Consider the following 27,679-nt stretch of genomic DNA (forward strand, 5'->3'; position numbering starts at 1 on the left):
CAAAACTCTTTCCTAGAATTAGAATACAGAAAACATTTTCTAATTGAATGAGCTGCAGAAGGTAAATCTAACCAAAGTGTTCTTGTTCACATATTCATATGGAAGAACTAGGTAAAAGAAAAATGTCCCAACTGGAATAACTACATGACACTGTTAATGCATTACTCACCACCGAGTGACAAGAAAGAACATGAGAATGGGCATGGAATGTTCAGGAAGCCTAGAATGCTAATTCTTCCCAGTCTTCAAAGCACATGGTCTAAAGCAGGCCACAGTGTCCAGTTTATGCCCAGGTATAAGTAGGGAGGGAAAGAGAAAAGGTCTTATGGGCAGGTGGGCCTGTCAGCACAGACACATTTCTTTCTTGTACTCGAGAGCCTTTGAAACAAAGGAATTCACAAGGTTCCACCTATTTTTCTACTTTTCTTACTTATGTATTTAAAGATTGTCATTTATATACAATGTATGTAAGTGACAGCCTAATGTAATAAAGGTTGTAGACGTCATCTCTGGAATCCACCAAAGCTCTATCTAAATCCCAGCTCTGTCACTCTTCTTGTAACCTTGGCTAAGTTGTTTAGCCTCCACCCTGGCAGAGACCTCACGTGACATTCACTACAGTATTCTCAGCATCTTAGTGCTCAGCGCAGTGCCTCAGCAACAGCAATGACTATTTTAAATAATTCACCTGTAACTGTGTAAGCATGCTACCTTAAGGGGCTACTGTACTAAATGAGATATAAAGAGCCAGGTTGAAGTCAGGATAGGATCAACAATCAAACAGTAATACTGTCTTCCTTTTTTTCTCCAGCCAGGTCACAAGTTAGGACAGAGACCCTGACAGAGAACAAAATGGGGTATGGGCCCTAGAAACCAAGTGTTGGAAGGTGTTTACTACTAGAAATCTGGTCACAAAACCCAGCAAACGTAGTCTTGGCAGATGAAATAAGAGCAGTGCTAGGCTTTTACAGTTGAAGAATAACAAATGGTGATTCAGAAAATGTTATTCTGAATCATTGGTCATCTGTCAATACGTAGATAAAATCATGGCCAAAAAGAAAAGAAGAAGGTGAGAAGGAGCACTACCTTAATGAGTCTGGTTACATATTTTAAAGCCACATAAAAGCCTCTGATCTGTTAATAAAAGTACTAATAGCTTCACGGTACTCACTTCCCTTTAGGGAAGAACACCTATGTAAGTTGTTAGCCGCTGACAACATAAACCAGCAAGAGCTGACTTCAAATCCTCTTCCTACCTTTTCTCCAAAAAGACATTACCTACAGCTTGCTAACCCAAGCAGCCATTCCACTTGCAAGGGAAAAATTATTTCATCTTTATAACTGAGAGAAAGGATATACATTTAAGTCCAAATTCCAAAGGAATCTTTCCCTCTGAACACAAAGAGCTGAGCCTCAGAAGAAGACAACACTAATTACTTGTCGTGCACGTTGAGCATGACAGCTGTGAGCACACAGCAGTGTTTAAGTGCACAGAAAACCTATCCAGAGCTGAAACAGCCTGTGGTTAGACCTCATCATAATGTGGTCTTTAACTTCCCATTCCATTTCCCAGGCTTCTGATCTGCACTTTTAGCCACGACCTACCTCCTCCTAAGCAATATGATACGGTAAAAGAGAACACTGAAGGAGAGACAGTCAAGAGAGCTCCAGGCTGAACTCCATTGCTCACTGGAAGCAAACAAACTAGTGACTTCAATTCTCAATTCAGTATTAGCTGAAAGCCTCTGGCTAGAATCAGTGTTTTCCAAAGGTTCCCATGAGGGAAATCTTCCCAAAAAAACTATCCCAAACCAACCTAACGAAGCTTTCCTATTGGTCTAAACTATTTGAAAATATGCACATTATTATCTACCCCTTTTCCACAATAAGAATTACTAAATTGTATTTTTCTCCAAATCACTCAAATTTCTCACTATTCATTAGGGGAAATTTTTACCTCTACCTTCCATACTTACACAGAATGCTACGTGAATTGATTCCGCACTTGGTATTTAGTGTTCATGACTTTGCATTAACATTTTATCTTGTTTGCAAATATTTAGTACTCACAAAATGTTCATGTGTATGCAAGTGCACACTGTGGACAGACAGACACAAATGTGGGTACACATGTGGTTTTGTACATGGAGGCCATAGAATTGTACTAGGTGTTAGTTCACTTTTACTTAGTATTTGTTCACTTATTTGAGGCCGGATCTCTCACTAGCTTGGAACGCATCTTGTATGTTAGTCTGACTGGCCACTGAGACCCAGTGACCTGCCTGTCTCCCCTCCCCAGTTCAGGAATTACAAGCATTACCACCACCACCACCATAGATAGCTTTTCTATATGGGTAATAGAGATCAAACTAACGTCCTCATGCTTGTGACTGACCAGCACTTTAAGAACTGAGCTATCTCCCAAGCCCTAATTATTAATTTCTTGATACATATAACTCTATACCAGAGGCTCAACTTTTCAGAAAGCAAATATACAAACAGTGTTTGTTGCTAATTACCATCTTGGACAAGTAATTAAAATTTCTAGGTCTTTGTTTTCCTCAGCTAGAAAATGATAGAAACATGTCAAGTTCCTTTAGTTCTAAAATGCTGTGTGATGCTATATATGCTACAAAGTCTGCATTTGTTTCTCAGTGTATGTGAGTGTATGTGTGTGTGTGTGTGTGTCAGAGAGAGAGAGAGAGAGAGAGAGAGAAAGAGAGAGAGAGAGTCCTATTTAACCCCGAATGTGGATTCCCACAGGACCTGTCCTCTTACTCTTATGTATTGGACAACACCTTCTTAGCCTCACTCTGGTGCATCTGCCCAGAGCCGAGTGCACAGACAGTGCTCAGGAGACAGGAATGTGTCATCTCCACCAGTCAGCAAACACCAAAGGAAATTTACACAATCTTAATTTTCATGATGAACAAGTATATTATAAAAAATTACAAAGATGATGTGAGAGAAGCTAGGATACGGCAACACTTAAGTTTGATTTTCAAATTCTATTTTCAGGATTCTGAGAAAAATAATGGAGAATCTCTATCTCTGGTCAGTAAGTAAACAATAGCAGGCAAGAATAAAGAGCATCAGAGACTTGTCCTCTATGAAGTGATGGTAAATCAAAAGAAATGAGCTTAACAGACCAGAGAACCACTCCCAGTTCAAAAGAAACAAAAGCAGGTGCTCACAGCGGGCTCTAACAGCAGACAAGAACTTGCTGCCTAACGTGTAGTTGTCAACATCCCACTTCCCACGTCTGGACCTCAGCTCCTCCATGGAGACCAGCTCATGGTCTCAAAGAAGTAAGCTCCTTTTCCTTTGCTCTTAGCTGCTAATGATTCAAAAGGCACAAAAAGGGAGCTGGAGAGATGGCCCAGTGGTCAGGAGTGCTGGCTGCTCTTCAGAGGACCCAGGTTCAATTCCCATCCAGCACATGGCAGCTCACAGCTGTCTGTAGTTCCAGTTCCAAGGGATCTAACACCCTCTCACAGACATGCATGCAAGCAAACACAAATGAACATAAGTAAATAAATAAAAAATACTTTTAGAATACACAAAAGGATTAACTCATTTAAAATAGCTTTGACCGAAGTGGGGGGAGAGGGAGGGAGTGAGGGAAGAAACCCTACTGCAGAACACAAAATTGACCTTTCCAGATATATTTTCCATATGATGTTATCCAATTAACTGTTAATACACAGCCTGGAGATAGTTAAATTACAAGGCTTCCATAAAACCCTCCACCAGGTTTTGAAGAGTTAGGGAAAGATGCTATGCTCCTGTCCACAGTCCTGTTCTGCAATATCTAACCTCTGCTTCTTTGCTCTTTCCCTGACTTCAGTATCTTCCCAACCTAAGAATACTCTGGGAATCACAAGGTAGTAGGATAGTCTGGGGCTAGAGCTCCTTCCCTCTTCTTCCCCAAGTTCCTAAATAAAGTCAAGGTCACAGGCAATTTTCTCCAACACCAGATCTCCCTATGGAGACAGCCAAAGGGGGGGCGTGAATCATTTATAGACTATGTAAACTTATTAAACCAACACAATCAATTACATGTACATAGTCACAGCAAATTTTTCACCTCAGGATTTTTGTTTTGTTTTGTTTCTTGTTTTTTGAGACAGGGTTTCTCTGTGTAGCCCTGGCTGTACTGGAACTCGCTTTGCAGACCAGGTTGCCCTCAAACTCACAGAGATCTGTCTCCCTCTGCTTCCCATGTGTTAGGATTAAAGGCGTGCGCCACCATGCCCGGCACATCATAGGCTTCTTGGCCAAAGCTAAGTTACCGATTGAGCTATCTCTGTAGCCCTAACTATTAACATCTTAATTCTGAAGACATTAATTGAAGCCACTCTAACCCCACACATTCCCTTATAACCTTCATGTGATCCAAAAGAGACACTCCACCAAAATTTGATCTAACAATAACTATAAAGAAAAGCAGTTGAAGTAAAATTTAGAAGTACATTTCAGAAATATAATTGAATTTGGAATATCTACTTCAAAAACTTCATGATATTATGCTTCAGAACTCCAAGAGGAAATTAAACTTCATGTTAAACATACAAACTTAAGTATATAAAATTACTAATATTTGACTGTTCATACAGTTACCTTAATAGTTAACTCTTACTTGGGGATAGGGCAAATCACTGTGGCCCAACAATGTCTTGTTGGGGCTTTAGGCTGCAGAACTGACTTTGAAGCTTTTAAAACAATCATCTGTAGCTTTTGAAATATCCTGCCTTCAGTTTTGTTTGTTCGTTTGTTTGTTTGTTGAGACAGAGTTTTTCTGTGTAGCCCTGGCTGTCCTGGAACTTACTTTGTAGTTCAGGCTAGATTAGAACTCAAAAGATTCACCTGCCTCTGCCTCCTCAGTGTTGGGATTAAAGATGTGTAACCAACAACCTAGGCCTCCTCAATTAAAAAAAAAAAAAAAAAAAGGAGGGGAGGGAGGAAGCAAGCAAGCTGGGCAGTGGTGGGGGCATGCCTTTAATCCCAGAGGCAGAGGTAGGTGAATCTCTGAGTTAGTAGCTAGCCTGGTCTACAGAACAGCCAGGCCTACACAGAGAAACCCTGTTTCGAAAAACAACAATAAATAATTCTGGTAATCCCACAGTGGGTAGGCTGAGGCAGGACTGTGAATTCTGGAACAGGCCAGTGTGAGCTACATAGTTAGACCTTATCTCAAAAAGAAAGGAAGGAAGGAAGGAAGGAAGGAAGGAAGGAAGGGAGGGAGGGAGGGAGGGAGGGAGGGAGGGAGGAAGGGAGGAAGGAAGTTGAGAAGCGGGAGGTGGGAGGAAACATGGCTAAAAGTACAGGTACACATGTATGTAAGAATGTGTGCTGGCTGGGTCGTGGTGACACACACCTTTAATCCCAGCACTAGGGAGGCAGAGGCAGGCAGATCTCTGTGAGTTCGAGGCCAGCCTGGTCTACAAGAGCTAGTTCCAGGACAGGCTCTAAAGTTACACAGAGAAAACCCTGTCTCAAAAACAAAACAAAAAACAAAAAACAAAACAAAACAAAAAAGAATGTGTGCTGGAGGTGGGAGATATGGTTAAAAATACTTGTACACATATACATAGGAATATGTGTATCACGTTTTTTTCTTTAGGTCAAAATTTCCTGGTCTTCAGCAGCATTTAGTAAGTAAACAGAGTGTGTGTGTGTATGTGTGTGTGAATATTCATCTCTAATGAGGATATCAAGACCTTGATGACAAAAGTAGAATTTGATAGCTATTGAAGTGAGTCTGGCCACAGGAGCACACAAGGACCAAAAGTCACCAGGATCAATTCCCAGGAGTTTCCCCACTGCGATGATATCACCTATCCATTTCTGCTTCAACTTCCAAGGGATGTGCTTTCACTCCCTGCAGGAAATTAGTCTTGAGTGTACTTTATGTATATTTCAATATACTTTTTATTGCAGGATGTTTCTTTATAAATTTTACTTTTATAGGGACATCTCCAATTTTTAAATTAAAATAAGAGTTCACTAACTCAATGGATACCCTTATTTTTTATTAATCTGACCATTTAATCACTAATCATGACTAATTGTTACTAAATGCTTACTGAAGTAAGACCCACAAGGAAAACAAAAATAAGGGACTACTTGTCTGTTTTTAAGGCACTTACCGTGCTTAGAAGAGGTATACCAACGGCACAAACAAGCCAAAGGATGAGAACATACAAATACTACATGCCAAGTACCAACAACACGGTACAGATCAGCAGTGCAACAGTCGGTCGCATTCTACTGGGAGACAAAACAAGAAAGATGCTGTGAAAGACTGAACACCAGATTTCAACGGCTGGTAGGGGCTCTTTAGCAGTGGAAAGAGGAAGTAAACTTAAAGATTAAGTGGCAGTATGAACTAGATCCACATCTAGACACATCTGAGAAAGCAACTGAGAACACTGCAAACACTGTATTATCAGTTCACAATAGTAAGACTATACTTACAGAAGATTTATACAATATACATAAACAAGTTTATGAATATGCAACATGTAGGAAAAAAGTATAAAATCTAAAATGAAATGATCAGGCCCACAGTCTCTTTTTGAAAAGAGGAAAGGGGATGGATGTAGGGTAGGACTTCAGCTATATTTGTAAAATATTTTGAAGAGTGTAAGACATCTAAAACAAATATGATAAAACAGTAATATTCTTTAAATTTTGAGTTGTGGACTCAAAATTATGTTAGGGCTTTTTCCCTAAAATTTCTTAAATGTTTAAAATAGCTCCTCATGAAAAACTGAAAAGCAGCCAGGCAGTGGTGGTGCACGCCTTTAATCCCAGCACTCGGGAGGCAGAGGCAGGTGGATCTCTAAATTCCAGAACAGCCTGGTCTATATAGTGAATTCCAGGAAAGCCAGGGCTATAAAGAGAAACCATGTCTCAAAATAAAATAAAATAAAATAAAATAAATAAAAATTAAAAAGGATGGGTAGGTAGTTGGCACGGGTTGGGGAATACAGCTCAGTAGCAGAGCATGTGCCTGGTATGCAAAGGTGACCCTGGGACTGATGCCTCGCACAACAGAGGAAAGCCAGAAATAAGGGCCATTAATGCAATAATAACAGAAGTTTAGTTCCTCTAAACTTTTAAGGCAGTAGTCTTCAACCTTCCTAATGCTGTAACTCTTTAATACAATTCTTCCTCTATAATACACCACCATGTGATGGTGACCCCCAACCATAAAATTATTTTGTTGCTACTTGATAATTGTAATTTTGCTACTGATATGAATTGTAATATAAACATCTGATACGCAGGATATCTGATATTCAACCCCTGTGAAAGGGTCCTTCAACAACCCCCAAAGGGGTTGCAACCCACAAGTTGAAAACCGCTGTTTCAAGAGAACACGTGATTGGTTTCATTTTAGGCTGCAGTCATAAATACTTTACACAGTATACACAAGAAGTGTCTAGAACAGGGTGGAGTAGGGGTTGACAAACTGGTTAAGAATGAAGTTTTTATATTGCCATCCCAAATCAGATAGCTGAGGGGAGTGAGAACCACCTTCCCAAATAACTTAAATGCCGGTGGAGCAAAATCATCTCCCCCAAAACAAAGCCAAGGAAACTTCCAGCTACAGAGGAATCCAGACAAGGACTGGCTGTGAGTAGCTCTTCTGTACCTCCTTTCTCCCCTCCCCCAACACTCACAAACAAAAACAAAATGTACCCTTGCCCACTTGAGAAAGAATCAAGAATTGGCAAATCTGCTAAAGTGGACAACTTCCAAACCAAAGCCCTTTTCTGGGGAAGATGTTGGCACAGCTCAGAAAACAGAAGAAAATCGCAAGTCAGTCAAGATCTGAGGAAGGCCATCAGAAGGTATCCATCCTTCCACACTCCCCAGAGTCTTAACTTCCCTAAGGGAATCAGGAAACTGAAAATGTTCCCTATCCGATCCTGTTTTTCCCCAGCAAAGAATGACACACAAACTCCCATTTAAAACCAATCCCCTTCCATAATTAAAAGATAACCCTAACAATACCTTCTAGGCACCTAATTGACCCAGGCCAAAAGTCCCACTAAGTGGTACTTTCAAAGCAGGATTTTCTCAATCAAATCTTGGGAAATACCACTGTTCCCTTTGGTTAAAAATGACAGTGGGATGGGGGTAATAATAAGCCCCTCTGTCTTTTAGCATAACACAAGGAGGGAGAATAAACAAACACTGAAACAGGACAGCAGAGAGAACAGTGTGGTGACCTCACATTTATTAATCACCTGCCAAAGGTAAGCCACAAAGATTGAATTCTAGACTGAGCCACTAAAACTACTCTGTGAATCTGATTAAATCCTCAGGTATTCAATTTGAAAATTAATAAAATATAGTAATCCCTCCAATTCTCTAACTCCATAAATTCCATCAACAAAAATGCTCTGGTTAAACAGGAAAGTACCAAAAGGCCCTTTGCCTTGTTCATTTCAAATATAATTTATACACTACTGAAACAACCTTTCTTGGATTTGAAACTTATCACCATATGTTTATAATCCTTATTATCGCCCCATTTACTGCACTACCAGTTAAAGCACGCCAGTGGTAGAGCACATACCTAGCATGCACGAGACTGATATCAATTCCAAGCATCACAAAATAAACATAAGTCAGGCATAGAGGTTCACAACTGTACTTAGGGACACTTATGAGGCTGGCAAAGGAACAACTATAAGTTCAAGACCAGCCGAGTTACATAGTTAAATTCCAGGCCTGCCTAGATTACAGCATGAAACTCCATCTCAATAAATAATGGATGGATGAATGGATGGACATACTGACAGGAGATAAAGCTCCACATGACCCAGCCTTACCCAGTTTTGTTGCCATCCATAATTTCTTAGACATAAATCTGTATCACTCCTTTACTTTTATATTCAAGCTATAGTCTCAGGATACAGTGTGCTACTCTCAGTCTCCTGGAGGTTGCATGCTTAGCTCAACCTTCCCTTCCAATGTCATCCTCTGGGAAGCCTATTGTTTGTCCTGTCGTTGCAGACCCATGGCAGAAATGATGTGTTGGCCTCCACTCTCTACCCCATAACTTTATTACAGCTTTTATCACACTTCATCTATATATTCACTATCTTTCAATTAGACCCGTTGTTCTCCACCTTCCTAATGTTGTGACCCTTTAATACAGTTCATGTTGTGGTGACCCCCATCAAAATATTGTTTTGTTGCTACTTCATAACTTTTTGCTTTTGCATAACTTTAATTTTGCTACTGTTATGAATAGTACTATAAATATCTATTTATGCGACCCCAAAGGGGTCGTGATTCACCAGGTTGAGAACCACTAAATTAGACCCTTATGCTTCTTGTGGGCAGAGACTTTTCCTGACCCATTCCCACCTCTCCAGCACCTAGGACAGAAGTTTGTAAGATGCGAGACATCCAATAGACACTGGGTGGGGCAAAGGCTAGAAAACAGAACCAAATAAACAGGAAAGGAGAAAGAAGAAGCAACTGGGATGGCGTGAAAGGAAGAAATGCTAACACTCGGGCTTACTGCCAGTCTCTACCATGCTGCTTTCTCTGAACCCGTCCTCACACAACTACAGCTATTGCATCTTTGCTGATAACCCTGTTATCCGCTGCCCCCACCCCAACTCTGGCAATCAAAACAGCTTTCATCTGAACATGTATCATTTGAAATTAAATATATTCCAAATTGAACTCATCATGTTTTCCTTAAAAATAAGGAAATCTGAGGCTGCAGAGATGGTTATGCATTTAAGAGCACCCAGTGGAGCAGGGTTGCGGACCCAGCACCCACATCAGGTAGCTCACAACCAACTGTAACTACGGTTTAGGGAATCTGGCACCCTAACCTGGCCAAGAGAGGCATTTCCATGGTACATATACATACATGCAGGACCTGTCATATACATCACATACAAAAATTTTTAAAAAGTAAAAATAAAGAAATCTTCTTAATGACTTTATCTCAGCCAGTGTCTCATATAGCCCAGGCCTAACAAGTCCTAACTGACTCCTTGCCCTCCTGGGTCTCCCTTACCCAGTTCTCAGCTTGTCTTTCACTATCTCATTTCTACTCTTTTCTGTATTCTACCTTCAAAACTACTCTCAGGACTCATCACTTCGGACTCCAGATATCAAGCTCTATTCCCCTTAAAACAATAAGCCAACTTCTGTCTTACTGTCATATTACTATTTAAAAAAAAATCTTCATAGGTTCCCTTTTCCCTATTTTCTATCTCATAACACATAAATTTATTAGCCTAGGTTTTAAGACTCCCTTTTCCCATAAACACAGCCCCAACTGATCCTCATTTCACTACTACTAAGGGCAATCTAATCAACGTTCCTAGAATATCTTGAATACTATTCTGTTTCTAGGATTTTGTTTGGTCCCTTTGATTTCTTGGTTTTTGTTGCTTTTGTTCTGTCTTGTTTTTTGTTTTGTTTTTAGTTTTTTGAGGTGGGGTTTCTCTATGTAGCATTAGCTGTCTTAGAACTCACAGAGATCTGCCTGCTTCTGCCACCCAAGGGCTAGGATTAAAGGCATGTGCCACCTCCGTCTAGTGTGTGTGTGTGTGTGTGTGTGTGTGTGCGCGCGCGCGCGCTATGTGTGATTTGCTATGCTGCTACAGCTGTTCTGAAACCCACACCCACAATCTTTGGTTTTCAGCCTCTCATGTGCTAGGATTTGGGATTACAGGTGTGTGTTACTATACCTGGCTCCCCTAATGTACTTTTATAAAGCATCTGAAATGCTATAATTCCTGTGTGGTACCTTCCATAGTTACCAGATTACGCTTCTCCTAAAGTGTCTATGGCATAAGACCTAGGCTATGCAATTCATAATATACTTTCAATCTAAAAGTGTGTCTCGCATGTAAATACAGGCTCAAAAGATATCCAAACATTTCTCTGACTTCCAGCCGAACTCAAAACCCTTCGAGAGCACGAAGCTGCATATTGTCCTGGTCCTTCAAACACTTAGCACAGAAATGAATAAAAACAAGTTTAACTAATTCCTTTCACTTCAAACTATTTCTCAGAAGAAATAAAGGAATACGATATCACTAAACAACACAGTTGAACTTAATACCAATCTAGCTAGATAAAATCCTTGTCTTTGCTGCCTCTGGTTTCCAACTCAGAAATACAACCACCTGACTCGAGGTCAGTAATACCCTGTGCTCATGACATCACAAACACATAGTTTTGTAATGACTACAAGAAGATGGCGGCTGGCAGGGATGAAGGCGGCAAGTCCACTAAAGAACAGCTGTGTGCTTCTGTTACATGGAGACCTTTCTTTTAAGCACACCCTTTTTTTAATTAGCCATATTACCGGAGAATTTTCCTTTAAGATAGCTGGAGAAGAGTTTTCAATGTCCAAGACCTTTAAGAAAGCTACCTTAGTCTTTAACAATGCAGTGGAGTTCCCCAGACAAGATGAAAGAAGATCCATTCTAGATGGAACACAGACATCATCGACCAACTGTTCCTATGCATGAGGGAGATAGCCTGAGAGGCCACATTCACCTTCACAGGTTTTAAATTAGCCTACATTAAGATACTTAGTACAGTCTAGTTTTAATTACCTATAAATGGACTATTAATTTTGTGGATTTCTAAAACCAAATATTTAAGCCAAAATTGTACAAACTGTACAATTGACTCCATCATCCTTACAGACCTTTCCTTGCTACCAGATAATATAACTGTAAATTCACATCAGTATAACCCCCAAAAGAGTAAGTCTGGCTTTAAAAATAATTTTTTTGGCAGGGTGGGGGTTGCGAGGCAGGGTTTCTTCGGTAGTCGAGGCTGTCCTAGAACTAGCTCTGCAAACCAGGCTGGCCTCAAACTCACAGAAATTCACCTGCCTCTATCTCCCAAGCACTGGGATTAAAGGCCTGTGCCACCACCACCAAGCAAAATAATGCATTTTTAAAATAATAAATTTGCTCAAAAAGTGTTGCATTCTTATGCCAGTACCCTCAACATTAGCAGAGCTAAATGCCCTGGAAATATGATGTGATCCTTACCACAAGCTTTGGAGCAGAACCCCGCCATAGTCTTGCGATTTCTCCACAGGCTGGTGCACTATGATACAGGGACAAGCAGAGCTCAGACAGCAAGGTACACAAAAACAAAAACTTCTATATGGAATCTTTCATCTACTGGCTATATAGCTTTGGGCCAGGATGGTACAGAAAAGAAGCAGAAGAGTCACAATGTACCGGCGCCTGCCTGACTCCTTGTCCCTGAGTTCCTGGACCAAAGGGCTCAATATTTCTCATTAAATCCATCCTTTGTTCAAGGACCTACAATGACTCTATTGACCTTTCTATCCACATCCAACAGTTTGGTCTCTGAGTCCCTTCCACCCTCTTACTCCCCATGACTTGACCAGCCCACACTCTCCCCAGTCACTCTCACACATAACTTAGTCATTCATACATACCATCACTGTACATTGTATATTCTATACTTTATTTGGAAAATGCTTTTGTTGGGTTTTTGATGTTGGGTTTCATGTGTCCCAGGCTGGGTCTGAATTCACTACACATCTAAGGAAGGGTACCCAGAAACCTCTGATCCTCCTGCTTCTACCTCCTGCCTCAAGTACAGATGCATCACCACAACCCATCTGTGCAGAGCTGACAACAGGCCCCAGCTCCTCAGAAAATCTTTCTCTTTTATTCCTAATACAGAAAAGATTTTCATCGACTTTAGTATGCACACTTATATAGGTAATGATCTGGGCAAGGTCATGTCATAAAGAGAAGAACCAAAGTCCACCTAATTTCATAGTCCATAGTTTTATATGACTAATCCATAATCTCCAAAGTCCATTTCAAAACATACTAATTCAGAAAGCTGTTTAATCTCATTAATTCCTTCTTACTTCAAGTTTTCTCCAGCCCATCCACATGCCAGTATAACTGTTTATTAGATAGTTTCTGACATTTTAAAGTGTTTAAACACTAAAGCCTCTTCCCATGTATGTCACTATCCTCCTTCGCCCTGCTCTGTGTCCCACGTATTACCTCCCTACCCCTCACCTCCCACTCCAAGGGAAAAGACACCTGTTTCACATCTATTTCCCCAAAGGCTGCCACTGGAGCTTGTAGGTGGCTTCATCCATAGGGGTGTTCAAACATTATTCAGCAAGGAATGTTTAAGTCCTCTCTTCTATTATCTTAAAAAGCCAAGTGAATTCAGCAGTTCATGATAAAAACTGCCCTGCACAGAATTTTAATTGTCTGAATCTATCAGATACTACTAAGATTCCAGACGCCATTCCACATAGGGAACATATCACTGAGATCACATTTCCAAGGACTGATCTTTCCCTTGGGTGGGATAAGTGTTTGTGCTAAGGAGGGCACGGTCTCTCTCTCTCTCTCTCTCTCTCTCTCTCTCTCTCTCTCTCTCTCTCTCTCTCTCCAATAGTCAGTACTGTTAGAATACTTGAGGCATCTGGGAGTTCCATAAACTCTAACAAGCAATACAATGCTCCCATAACAATGTGAACATTCATTTGTGATACTAAATTGTCCCATCATAGCTCACTTGGCTGCTACACAATATACCTCACACTGTACCTCAAATTTCTAAAAAAGCCTTCTGAGAACTAAGAAAGTGGAGGATCTATTGGGCTGCTTGCTTTGCATGCCTTTCTAAGTTTCCACAAACTCTTCACTTCCCACCCTGTGGAATAATATACACAGTTCAACAAAAGAAAGTCAGCTATAAACAGGAATCACCCATACGTCGTAACTACTATTGGCACCAGTCAATTCACAAGATTAAAACATCTATTAACAGTCAGGACTCCAAGTGGATATATGTGATTCTTATTAATCCAATTTTAGACTCCAATTAAGTTTTTTTCCACTAATAGGTAGAGGGAGAGGAAAAGCGAGATAAAGCAATTGTTATGTTAAGGAAATGTTCAGGCTAGTGATATAACTCCACCACAGAGCATCTAACAAAGTGCATGCTGGTCGTCTTGCTTTACAGAACACACCAGAACCCACTGTTGGCCACCCTGCCTTACACAATACACCGGCCTTTTTTCTTGCAAAGTTTTACTTTTTTTTCTTCCACAGAAGTCATCCCTGGTACTAAAGGAAAGGAATAAGACAAATCAGACCACCAAAAATAAATAAACAAATCAGTAGTAGTTTGGAAACAAACTTCCATCTTTACCTTCTATTTGAATGTGTAATGTCCAAAGCAGACATCCAGTCAATTCTAAATTATTCACGGTAATGGATAATGGCTGGCCAAAAGGTGCTGATAATCCAAAGTAAGAGGGAAAAATCGAAAAAGAATCTATTTTGGTTTTGGAATATATGCTTTTCATCATATTTGCCTTCTCAATTATTCGTAGCATGAGCTAATATTTGTGTTCATGTTCAGTCTCTAAGTACACAGAAACTGGCCTGTTAGGAAGGCGTTCTGAAGATGCCAGCTCGCTAGTGAAGTTAGAACAGACTGCTATTCAGCTCTGGACACGAGGAACAGCCAGTTTCTTTTATCTTGCAGTTCTACTCAGTCTTCAAAATATCAATAGACTAGTACAGCAGGTTAGTAAACGGAAAAGACCTGCTTGAAAACAATGAGGGCAAAGAACATAATTAATTCCTCATTGTTTACCTAGAGTGTGTTCATTTGTAAGCTATGTACGGCCAACATTTAACTACAAGTCTGACTCTCCCTGGCAGACTTCTCCATCCCTTCAGGAACAGAATCTCATTTATTAAGAAACACATTTTCTAAATGTCTTTTTAGTTATGCAATAGAGAAAAAATCAAAATAGAAATAAGCTATTCTTTTGGATTCATCTCACCACTACTACTTCTTATTTTGCTTTTCCACCTCTGAAACAGGTTTTGAGAGACAAAGGGATCCTGCCTTCTGAAAGACCTCCTAAGTATACAGTAGGAAAAGCCAAAGACGGACAAATTACCAGCTTCTAGTTTCCTAAATAAAACATCTTCTGTAGTACTCACAAAAGATAAGGAAAGAAAATGCCAAAGTCTAGTTAGCTTTGCGGTCATGAAAATTCCCTAATAAGTTTGTGTGTGTGTGTGTGTGTGTGTGTGTGTGTGTGTGTGTTTGGTGGGGGATAACCTCTTAGATCAAATTTCATCAGTCCACTTCTTTCAATTTCCCCATTTTTACATGTGCCTTGCGCTCAGAAAAGACACCTCGGTTAGGTAGACACTCTATCACCAGAGAGGAGAGACAGACTCTGAGGGCTGGTCCTTGTGAGCCGACAGGCTAAAAATACGCCGGCCCAGTAAACAAATCCCATTCCATCTCGACAGGAGCCACACCGTTAACCTAGTAATTATGAGAAGAGTGAGATCACGCAGCCCCCGGCTTACTCATCATCAGCTTCTAAAGTTTCCATCGGCTCAGAGCAACTTTTCTTTTTTTCTAAAGTCCATAAGCCTGCCCTAGAATTTCTACACCTACACTTACAGTCCTCTCTCTCTCTCTCTCTCTCTCTCTCTCTCTCTCTCTCTCTCTCTCTCTCTCTCTCTCTCTCTGTCTCTCTCTGTCTCTCTCTGTCTCTCTCTCTCCTTCCCTCCACCCTCCCCTCACCCTTCCTCCATCACTGGTCGCACCTCCCTTTGACTATCGAGAAGGAGCACAAACTGTCTTTTCATTTTACTTTTATAATGACTTCAAAAGAACTTTATCCCACTAGGTTGAGGGGGCCGTCGGCGGCATCTTGACCCCCCCCCCCCCAAAACTCCGCCATCCCTCCCCCAAAGCCTAGCGGACAAGAGGGGATCATCCAAACTGCCCAGCACAGCTCGGGAGAGGACGGGAACCGCCGGACAGGGCTGGGAGCGCGGGACGCAGGTGAAAAGACTGGCGTGAAGAGGGAAGGTGGGGGACCAAGCAGGGAACGGCGAGGCGAGGCGAGGAGCGGGTGCTCAAGGGAGATGGCTTTAGGTGAAGTCTGGTCAGAAAGAGGGAGCAGTGGAGCTCCGAGGCGCAGAGTTTGGGACGCTGGAGAGGCGGGAGGGGCGGGGGAAGACGGGGAGGGTTGTCAGGGCTGGGGGCTCCGTTACCCTCGCGACTCTCAGGGCAAGGCTCTAGGCCGGGGCGGAGCGCGGGGCCCGGCCGCCTCTCCTCATTCCTCGGCAGTGACCCCGGGGTCCGAGCGGCCCCTCCCCCGACGACGATGGAGGCGGAGGCGGACACTGCGACCGCGACTGTTGCTCTCCACAGGAACTGGAGCGGGAGTCAAGCCGGGACTGACCGAGGCTGGCCTCTCCCCAGTGGCTTTCCGCCGGCTCCACACCGGGTCGCCACTCTGACTCCAGCTGCTGGTTCAGGATCGGTGGCTCTCGGCCGTCCGGCCGGAAACAAGAGCCCGTTTCCGGCCGGAGCGGGTTGGCGGTGACACCCTAGCCGCCCCCGGGCCTCCTCCCGCCCGGCGCGGCCGGCCCCGCCCCGTCCCGCCCCGCCCCGCCCCGCAGCAGCCCCGCCCTCAGGGCCGCTCTGGGGCCGCGGCCAGTTTGGCGCTTGCCCGGCGCGTGACCCCGCGCGTTCTTGGCTCGCGTGCCCGAGCCCCCGGGCCGAGGCAGTTTTGAGCCGGGAGCTGGGAGCCGGGCGAGAACTCTTAGGACTTTGGGGTCGCCTCAGTTGGGCCGGCCCTTTGGGAAGAAATAGAAACGGGCGGAGTAGTTCTCGAAAGGTGAGAAGGATGAAAATATTTGAGAAGAGGGCTGAAATTCTAGTTACTCCAAGCAGTCCTTCTGGACCGGCCAGAGGAAAATAAACAGCGCTTCTTACAAACCAGCCCCGCCCAGCTATGCGTTCCCCTTGTTCCTTCACTCTTAACGTGAGCGTACCCTTTGCTGTGTACTTACTTGCATAACAATGACTCCCTAATGACACCTTGGCCGCAGACCTAGCGCTGTCGGTAAAAGTTATATAGTACTTTTGATGGTTAATGTGTTTTTATAACATTACAGCATAATTCAACGCCAGAATGTATTGAAGCCCTACTATGTAAAGACACTGCACTCCGTAATACTGGAAATAGTCAAAGGATACCAATTCCACGCATCAACGATCTTACAATTTAGTATTAATAAAATGTATTAACGTACTTTATGCAAGGCAAAACAAACATGCACCGTGTAGGTTACAGTGAGCTGTGCCCAGAGAGGTCATAGACAAGCCGTCCCAACCTTCCGTATCTGTAAAAGAATATGGACTGCTTCCAGAAGAACCACTTGATTGCAAACACAAATGGGGCCAGCCTCTGCTACACCCTAACCTAAAGAATCCTAGATTTTAGTTCAGACTCTTAACGTCGTGGTGCCCAGTGTACATATTCAAAGTAGGGTTTGTTGTTAAAATTATGTTCTCTGAGTTTATGTGACAACACATCCTACAGTCAGCTTTTCATTTTCCTCACTTCCCTCTGGGGCTTTTGGTTTCTAAAGGGGAGGGAGGGATGGAGCACGGAGTCCTCCAGACTAGCAAACTGACACCTGAAACATGAAACCTGCTGGACAGCGCTGCCTCTTGAAGGATCCCCTTAAGTTTAGAGTAGAAGGTTTAGGATTGGACCTAGAGCCATGTGTACATACCTCAGTCAAGCAGAGCAAGGTGCCTTGCATGGAACATACCAGAATTTACGATGCAAGTCAACAAGCAGAGACATTAGAGTCAGAGCTTAAAGGAGCCAGGGACTGCAGACTGTGGCCATGGCTTAGTGACAAATTTGAAAAGAGCAGGATGAGATCTGGTCACTTCTGTTGATCCTAACTGAATTCCGTAGTTCCTACCAGACCTAAGTCTGAGGCGGGAAGGCAGAACTGTGCAAAACTGAAGACTGTTCTCACCAAGGTATCCAGGACCCATTGGTGCTCAGCTCTTGGCTATGTCTGTTCTGCTCACCACTCTCACCGACTCTCTGGGACCAGGTCTGGAGCCCAAAGGTTCTCTCCACCTTGAGCAGACTTTTTCTTTTGGCAGTGACCACAAAAAGAGGTCCTGATTCAAAAGCAGAGCCAAGTTGCTGGTCAGCGTCGTGTAAGTGACCACACACTATAGGCCTGCCTGGAAATTTAGGGATCAGGAAGTGGTGGGGTTGCTGTTGCTTTGTTTCTTACCCTGACCGTCCATCAGTCATTGTTGTTTGTGCGATTGCTCAATGGGCCGCTTGTCTTTGGCCAGCTCTGCCTGTGTGGGTAGCAGTGTGGTCAGCTGGGCTGGAAGCCAGGCCACCTGGGTTCTGGTCCCAGCTCAGCCAGCCCCTAATCCATTAAGTGACTCCCTTCCCATTCCTATGCTGTCAGTTTCTTTGCCTATAAACTATAAAGTAGGAGCCTCTGCTCTTGTGGTGTACAGTCATTCTGACTGTCGCTGTGTCCAATGCTCAGAAGCCACCATCTCATAGTGAATGGTCACCACAGCCTGAGGACAGCTGAGACTTTTTTTTCCTCCTAGGTAGAATAGTAAGGAAATGATGAAAAGGCAGCAAAGAAACCCCACCAGTGTACACAAGGCCACGCCCCTTGTCTGCTACTCCCTTCAATGTTTTTTTCCACCCTAACAACTGCCTGTTTCCTTGTCTTCGTGATTTCAAGCTTCTAGAAGCTGCCGGAGCTTGAACTTGCATTTCACCAGAGCGCCTCAAAGGAGACCCGGCATCTGGCTGGCGGGTATGGTGCTGGGGAAATAGTCAGAGAAAGCTGCTTTGCAGCTAACCAGGAAGAAAAAGGAGAAATTATTTGCATTTATATGTTTTTGTGGTAGAAAAGAAAACCAAACCAAAATAACTTCCTCTCTACTACCATAACTATAATTTAGACCAGTGGTTCTAGGATTCTTTTAATACTATGTACTGTACATGCTTAGGAATGTTAGGCTAGTTCAGAATTCTTGGTGCTGAAGACCATATAAATATATAAGTTTATATTTATAAAATATAATATATAAATATATATTTATAAAATATAATATAAATATATATATTTATATATTGGTTTTTCAAGACAAGGTTTCTTTGTGTAACAGTCCTGATGGTCCTGGAACTCACTTTGAAGACCAGGCTGCCTGCTTACTCCACCTGTCTCTGCCTCCCAAGTGCTAGGATTAAAGGTCTGTGCCACCACTGCCCGGACAAAATATATATCTTTAAGAAAAATATTCAAGACTTTTTCTAAGTTAAATCCATTCCTGCCCTCTCACCCAGAAATTCCACTCCTGGATATTTACCTACTAGAAAAGAAAAATATGTGTCTGCCAAGAGCTTATGTATAAATGTTCATAACGACTTCATTTTTAATAGCCACCCAATAGAAACCTTTCAAATAACCATGATTTAAGAAATGGACATCTAGACCCAGCAATACCACTTTTGGGTATATATCCAAAAGATGCTCAATTGTACCACAAGGACATGTGCTCAGCTATGTTCACAGCAGCATTGTTTGTCATAGCCAGAACCTGAAAACAACCTAAAAGCCCCTCGACCAAATAATGGATAAGGAAAATGTGGTACATTTACACAATGAAGTACTACACAGCAGAAAAAAATAACGACATCTTGAAATTTGCAGGCAAATGGATTGATCTAGAAAATATTATATTGAGTGAGGTAACCCAGACCCAGAAAGACAATTATCATATGCACTCACTCTTAAGTGATTTTTAAACATAAAGCAAAGAAAATCAGCCTACAAATCACAAATCCCAGAGAACCTAGACAACAAAAAGGACCCTAAAAGAGACATACATAGATCTAATCTACATGGGAAGTAGAAAAAGACAAGATCTCCTGAGTAAATTGGGAGCGTGGGAACCATGAGAGAGAGTTGAAGGGGAGGGGAAAGGAAGGGAGGGGAGCAGAGAAAAATGTATAGCTCAGTAAAATCAACAAAATTGGACATCTATATTGTCTACTACAGAATTTTTTAAAATATATAAACTACCTTTAAGCACAATAATATCAATTAAACTCAAAATCATCTTTTTTTAGATTTATCTTACTTCATGCATATGAATACGCCTGCATGTATGCATGTACACCATGTTTGTGCAATGCTCACGGAGGCCAGTAGAGGATGTCAGATCCCCAGAGTTACAGATGGTTCTAAGATACCTAGTGCTAAGAACCGAACTTGGATCCCCTGTAAGTGCTATTAACTACTGCTCTTCTCTCCAGCCCTTCAAAAACTTTGACTACTGATGTTTGTTCAATTGTAGAGCCCTTGCCTAGGATCCACAAGGCCCTGGGTTTGAAACTCAGTACACACACACACACACACACACACACACACACACACACACACACAATTTGTTGAGGGAAAAATTTATTTATATAAAACTCAAATTTTAGGAGAGGCAGAAATACACAATAGTAGGTATCAGCCAAGGCCAAGGAAAAGAAAATTAAATACAGAGAGACACAGAGGATCCTCTAAAGTGATAGGATATTCTGTTTCTACTAAAAGTAGCTGTTACACATGTCTGTCACCTGCGTTTTTGTCTTAATTTTAAGTTATTACTTTATATATTTGTGTATATTCCCTGCATGGACCTGTTTCCCATGGAGCCCAGATAAGGGCATTATGTCCCCTAGAACAGGAGTTAAAAATGGTCGTGGGTCACCCTAGATGCTGACAGCTAAACTGAACTGGGTGCTCTGGAAGAGCGGCATGTGCTCTAAGTGCTGAGCCATTGCTCCAGCCCCATCTATGTCTCATTGTACACTTGAGATTTGCTGGAGGTGGGTTTCATTACTATAAAGAAAGGCAAGGAACTCTAGGCTCCTTCGTGATGCTGAAATGGGCTACAAACTTTATGTTATTTGTGAGCCATCTGATATGTGCTTTACCCATCAGATTCTAAAGCTCCATGAGGTAAACACACCATTTTAAAGTATAATAACAATGACAATATTTGGCCTATGATAGTCATTCATTCAATATTAGTTGAATTTGGTAGCAAATTGGCCATTGAGAACCATTGCTTTGGCAACTTGTCATTATAAAAGTGTAACAGGGGAGGCTGGAGGCATGGCTCAGCGGTTAAGAGCATTGCCTGCTCTTACAAAGGTCCTGAGTTCAATTCCCAGCAACCACATGGTGGCTCACAACCATCTGTAATGAGGTCTGGTGTCCTCTTCTGGCCTTCAGACATACACACAGACAGAATATTGTATACATACATAGTAAATAAATAAATAAAATAATGAAAAATAAAAGTGTAACAGGAGCCAGGAACTATGGTTCATGACTAATTCCTGGTACATAAAAGGCCAAGGATGTCAAGTTCAAGGCCAGCCTGAACTACAAAGTGAGACCCTGTTGTCGTCCTCATCATAAAATATTAATATTTTTACTCCCAGACCTTCTGACCACTTCCATATCATTGCTAGATTCTATCTCCTAAGGTACGCCAATGACTTCTCTCCACCAAAGCAGTCCAGACACACGGCAAGATAGTTATTCTTGATTGTCAATTTGATACATGTGGGGGAGAGGGAACCTCAAATGAGGATCTATCTCCACCAGATCATGTCTTTGGAGTCAATGTTTTGTTTGCTTGTTATTGCTGATTGATGGAGGAGGGCCTAGCCCCCTGTTGGTAGGCCATCCCTGTGTGGGTGGGCCTGCGTTATATAAGGAATTTAACTGAGCAGAAACAGAGAACAAACCAGTAGTAAGCAGCACTCCTTTGCCTCAGTTCCTGCCTCCAGGTTCTGTTTGAGCTCCCGCCCCGACTTCTCTTGAAGATAGACTATAGTCTATAAACCAAAATAAACTCCTTTTTTCCAAGTTGTTTTCAGTCATGGTGTTTCTCATGGCAACAGAAAGCAAACTAGGACTCTTATCCAATGTCCATCTCCTTCCTCTTTGCTTATAGAGCCTTGGTTTTACATTCAATAGCAAGCTTTCTCTGTGTGGCTCTGAGGAGGCCGGTTCCAGGGAGGTGGGTGGAGGAAACACTGGTGAAACACAGATGATCATCAAATTCCATTACCCTTTTCTTTAGCTTTGTTTAGACAGGTAGTAGAATTCAGACCAATAGGAAATGCAAAGAAATATGCTGGAGGCTTTTGGGGAGCGTGCGGGTTGTCTTTGTTCTTACAAAGAGACAAGAAGAAAAAATAAAGTATTTTTTTCCTGTTGTTTGAATGTTGATTTTTAACTGTTATGCTAGCTGGAAGACTAATTGATATCCAGAAGATAGCAGATGAAAAACAATTAAAAGACTCTGGACCCTTGGCAAATGAATGCTTTAACCAATACTGGCATGGCCCCACTGGGAGTTCTTGTTACATAAGCTAATACATCTTACTTATTGTTTAAACCATTTGAATGAAACTTTCTATGACTTGTAGCCAAAGCATCTCAACAAATCAAATGGCATTAGTTCCCTGGTATTATAAAGAAATGCAAACTTCCTTAGTTTCCTTAATAAGCTCCCATATAGCCTGACCTTAGTCTGGTTCTAGCACCCGAATAGGGAGCTTCTTATTTCCTACCTCTACCTCTGTGTTCTACTGTCTTTTGCCACCCATGGTGTGCTAGTGAGGATTAACAACTGGCTTTCCAGAGGGGAAAAGGCTATGGTTAGTAGCGCTGGTCAGTTCCCATGGTGCACTTCTGCACCGATGATTCCCTATTATAATGGGATTTACTGAATAAGGAGTTGGGAAAAGAGGCAGCTTGATGTGACCTTAGCCCAACACCGCAACTCGCAACTTCCTCCTCTATCGGTACGGTTTTTTTCTCTATGTAGAGCTCAAGGTAAACTCTATCACTCCCTTTAAAAAACCTTCATATAATGCTCCAAATTATAAATGTCTTCACTGATCAATTGGAGTTTATAATCGCCTTGAATTGCTCATTTCCACAAAGCTTTGTCCATAACTGACCGCTTAATTGACTTTTTTTAAAAAGAGGAATAAATAATATACCAAAAGAAGAGTTTGCCAGTGAACCGATGAGTGGTACTAGATTACCTTTGTGTGCTTCTAAAACTTCCTAGGATTAGGATTTAGGGGAATCCCTAAGAAGAACATCTCCACCCTGTGAGGGCCTAAGATGAACTGGGAGTACTTTATTGCAAATAAGACTCAAGTTAGCTGCCAGCTACTGCTCGCACAATCCCTGGGTGAGCTGTGATAGGACATTAACTGAAGAGCCCTTGGCAGAGTCGGGTGTGTTCTTATCCTGGGCCTGACAAATCCCCTAAGGATATTAGGATGGCTTCTTAAGGCCAGAAGAGGCCAACAGGTTGGTAGAGAAGGGAAGCCAGTTCCTTAGGCTGTGAGGAGAGTAACTGCTGCCTTACCTGATTGGAATGCCAACCAGGTGGGTCACCTCCAGCTCCACCTCCCAGGTGACACACCCTCCAGGCTTGGAGGAAGCAAATGATTAAGTCTGCGAACACATTAGCCAAGACAACAAGGAGAGGCCTGGGAATGGAATGACTGACAGCCGCTGACGAGGTCAGCACTGGGAAGCAAGCCAAATTCAAGCACATTCGGGGCATAGAGGACAGATGACTACACCAAGCTCTGCTTACTGCTTCCGGGTGCTTGCTTGAACCCCCATTCCGGTTCCTTTTTCCCTTTTAAACGTCACTAGTGGTTGGTGCTAAACCCCTGCACACTAAGCATGTGTTCTCTGCACAGGAACTGTGTCTAGGTGGTACCTCCTGGACTTCCGTGGTGACAGGATGCTGGCTTTTCCAGATTGCGTACTGACGCGCCATGGCTGTCCCAAGCTGCGGGTGGTCCGTGGAGAACCTCACACCACTACCAACACTCAGAGAGGAGTCAGAAGTAGGAGCTGCTTGTCAGTTGGAAAAAGAGGAAAAGCTAAGGCTCTGACCATGAGAAATATTATTTAAGTAACAGTCTTAGTATAAGAAGAAATAAAATTCCCAGGTCAGAAGAAACTAATGGAATAAAACCACCAGCTAGAGGAGGCGCCACAGGTAGGAGGACCAGGGATGGATGAGAACTGAGGACAGCTGGATGGGAAAGCAGTGACCATCGTTGTGGGGGGGACACAGACGGACGGACGAATAGACGACTGAGAGAAGGAGGCGCCAAGCGCTAGTCAGTAATGCCAGCCTTACACCTGTGGGCTCACTGCCCCAAAAGACTGTCCTCCTTCTCTTCCTTGGGCCACATAGGTAATCCAAGAGCAGCAGCTCCACTTTTACTGCCAATAAATGATTCTGAATCAAGCATCAGCCTATCTACCCCTTGGTCTAGACCCTCTACATAAACAGTAAGTACTCAACAACACGCAGATTAATGCAGTGTATCTGATTGTTGCTGCCGTTCTCCGTGTCTACCATGTGTGCGACGTGCAAAGATCAATCACTACTCTCACAGAGCGTTCATGACCAACCCAGCAATTGGAAGTAAAATTCTGTTGTGCTTGACATATGTCCTTCATCTCATCTGGGTACAGGGGAATGAACCGCCAGCTGGTGTGGATTGTACGGGCACACTGCATCCTGTGACTATAGGTGTTTGTTTCGCCTCTGCTGCCCACCCAGTCCTTTGTCCTTGACTTCCTGCTTCCCAGGAGACGTTCCACTTGAGTTCCACTTGATCCCGAGTCTTTTTCCTCTCTTTATACAGATAGCCGGTACCTGTTGTATGCCCTCAAGCCTTAAATAGCTTCTAATACTTAGCGAGAGAATACAGCGGCTAACCTTGAGTGACGCCTGCCACTCCTGCAGGGTCCCCAGCACCAGCCATATTCACGCTACACTGCACACAGTTGGCACCCGTGTTCCTGCCTTAGATTAGCATCTGTTTTCAGTGTTTGCGCCTATCTTCAGTGCCTCTGCCCTGAACCCTCGCATCTCCGCCCTCCTCACGGTTCTCAGTGTCACATCCTAGCTCACGACCTCCCACCTTCCTAAGGGGCCTCTTGCTCTGAGATGATCTTTTCTCCTTTACTCAGATGGAAACCCTGATTGGTCATATCATTCCTATGTTCAAAAGCCTTCAATTGTCTTTGAAGGGACATTTATCTCCTGCCAATAATAACAATAATATAATTTTCTCTGTTATAGTTACTATGATTGATATATCCGTCTCAGGAATGAAACGAATTCAGGGGACTGATAGATTGTCTTGGAATCTCCATGTAACTGGGATATTTAAAACCAAAGTCACCAAACGTTGCATCTTAGGCTTGTAATCCAAATCTTCAGGAGGCTGAGACAGAAGGATTCAAATTGGAGACCAGTGTAGGTTACAATGCGAGGTAAAACAAAGAAGAGCAACATCAATACTGACCCATGAGAAAGAAGGCATGACCCATATAGACAAAAAAAAATGATTATTAACACTGCCTCCTTTAGGTGAAAGAATTGGAAGAAAATGGTGGCCATTGGCAAGCCTCTACTGGTTCTCCTCATTACCTAGCAAGACTTAATAAATAATCCCTGACCATTATAGCAAAGCACATTAAGAAATGGGAGCCACCAGCGCTTGTAATATGTTTTGTCAGCTGGTGTACAAAGGCAGGTTAGACAGGTGCAAAAATAAATCCTCTTTTGCAACCCAGAACTCATTGCTCAATATGCGTTTTGATACATACAAGAAGGAATATAATTAAAAAAAGAAAGAATTGGGAGCCACATAGAAAGATGAGGAGCCTTTAGAGGAAGAGAAAGGGTCAAAAAAAATGGCAGTATGAGGAGTCACCATTATCCCCAAACCTCGAGCAGAGCTAGCACGTGCACGCAAACATCTTCTGTGAATCGGTGTCCCCTCTCAGTGCAGTCTGGGAATGAGGACAGCACTAGCAGCAGTAGAGCCCACTCATGAGGCTGGTCAGGAACACAGCAAATGCACAGCTCACCCTCAGTGCCAGGATCCCTGGAGATGGGGACAGTCCTGTCTCAGGCAACGTAGCAGGTTTAAGGCAACTTTCTCTGTAGCTCAAAGCACTTAGTACTTCACAGGAATGGGCTCCAACTGGGTGAGGAGTGGGGATTTCTTTATTTTGCTCACGTGTCCTGGGAAAACCGTGGGAGCCCTGCGAGGGGCCCATTTGCCTAGAAGACTAACCCTTACCTAGAGGCATGTCGTCATTCACTTCCCATTTCCATGGTCTTGTCAGAGGCCTGGTTGGTCTTGGGGTTTCTGCTTCTCACCAGCTGTGGTCAGTAAGCAGGATTTCTTCCTTCTCAGTGCAAATGCTCCTCGAAGTCGAGTTCCTCTGTCCACAGGGTGGAATTTGGGCGAACCCTCTGAACAGCCCTGTTCTCATGGAAGCAAAGCACGTGTCTGTTCCCAGCCTGCCTGCCTCCCCACTCTTCACGGTTGGGCCTCCCGTGAGTAAACTTGGCTAATAAGATTCCACATAATTAGTAGAAGTAATTGGATCCAAAGAAGAAGAAATGGGAGACACAATCATGGTGTCCTATTTATTAAAACTAGTATCTCAGCAGGACAACGGGTGGCCTTCCTGAGGTCTGAGGGAAAGCAGAAAAAAGGCTTAGGATAAGGGCAGATTAGTAGTGAACGTCGGACAATAAAGCCGAGTCCCAGGTGACAAACCAGGCTCACCCGAGGTCCTCCAGGAAGGTCCTCCCTGCCCTGAGCCCTGCACTTGAAAAGCTCTCATTCCGAGCCTTTCCCAGCTGCACACTTTCCCATCGATGAGGAAGCTCGATACTGTGACGGCCCAGGAGTCTGGAGACCCCAGCCCTAAGGACAGAGCCCGCTTGGAGCACCTTTCCAAGCCTGGGCCCTAGGCTCGTACTGCCAGGGATGAGCTCACACTGGTGAGAAGGTGTGCCTGCGCTGGTTAGATGGTGCGCCCACGCTGGTGAGATGGTGTGCCCACGCTGGTGAGAAGGTGTGCCCACGCTGGTTAGATGGTGTGCTCACACTGGTGAGAAGGTGTGCCCACGTTGGTGAGATGGTGAGATGGTGTGCCCGCGCTGGTGAGATGGTATGCTCACGCTGGTGAGATGGTGTGCCCACGCTGGTGAGATGATGTGCCCGCACTGGTGAAATGGTGTGCCCACACTGGTGAGAAGGTGTGCCCATGCTGGTGAGATGGTGAGATGGTGTGCCCACGCTGGTGAGATGGTGAGATGGTGTGCCTACACTGGTGAGATGGTGTGCCCGTGTTGGTGAGATGGTGTGCCCGCGCTGGTGAGATGGTGTGCCGTGCTGGTGAGAAGGTGTGCCCACTCTGGTGAGAAGGTGTGCCCACACTGCTGCATTCTGGTGGTCTAGTAATTCTACTTTACAGGTTGTTATGGAGAAATATTTGTTGCAGTAAGAGGACAGAACATACTCCATCTAGAAAACCTTATTAATTTGGGGTATAACTTTCAAATATTTAAATATATAATATATGGGTTCTACTCTTATCCCAAGACTCACAGAAGTTGAGAGTAGACTTTTTTAAAACAAAAAATAGTATTTAGGATTAGATAACTACTTATTTAACAGTAAAATGTTACCCTACAATTTATTAGAAGTTTGTCAAAACTTAAATATTTATTTAAGTTTATTGATTTATCTTAAAATTTTTCTTGAAGTAGACCCCATCACAGCTGTGTAAAAAATTACACATTCCCCCAAAAGTTTTGCTGTAACTAAATAATTGTGGGCACTTGCTGCTTT

At 43.1% G+C, this 27,679-nt stretch overlaps 1 protein-coding gene and 1 non-coding gene across 4 annotated transcripts in view; one reads left to right on the forward strand and one right to left on the reverse strand.

The window, feature by feature from the left end:
- Positions 1-16,427, reverse strand: part of Otud7b (OTU deubiquitinase 7B) — a 60,963-nt gene extending 44,536 nt beyond the window's left edge. The window contains exons 1-2 of one of the 3 annotated variants that reach the window (XM_048427828.3): positions 16,107-16,418; positions 6,150-6,267 (exon numbers count right to left, since the gene is read on the reverse strand). The gene's annotated coding sequence lies outside the window, so the exon portion shown is untranslated. Of the gene's footprint in view, positions 1-6,149; positions 6,268-16,106 lie in introns of all 3 variants that reach the window. The other 2 variants (XM_048427829.3, XM_048427827.3) reach the window with 2 other exon arrangements.
- A 9,093-nt stretch (positions 16,428-25,520) lies between these two features.
- LOC125396152 (small nucleolar RNA SNORA40) lies at positions 25,521-25,647 on the forward strand. Its single transcript, XR_007230730.1, has one exon. It is a non-coding gene; the product is annotated as a small nucleolar RNA SNORA40 (small nucleolar RNA).
- Positions 25,648-27,679: the final 2,032 nt, after the last annotated feature.

Source organism: Myodes glareolus, chromosome 17 (assembly GCF_982192425.1).
Source record: "Myodes glareolus chromosome 17, mMyoGla1.1, whole genome shotgun sequence".
NCBI classification, from domain to species: Eukaryota; Metazoa; Chordata; class Mammalia; order Rodentia; family Cricetidae; genus Myodes; species Myodes glareolus.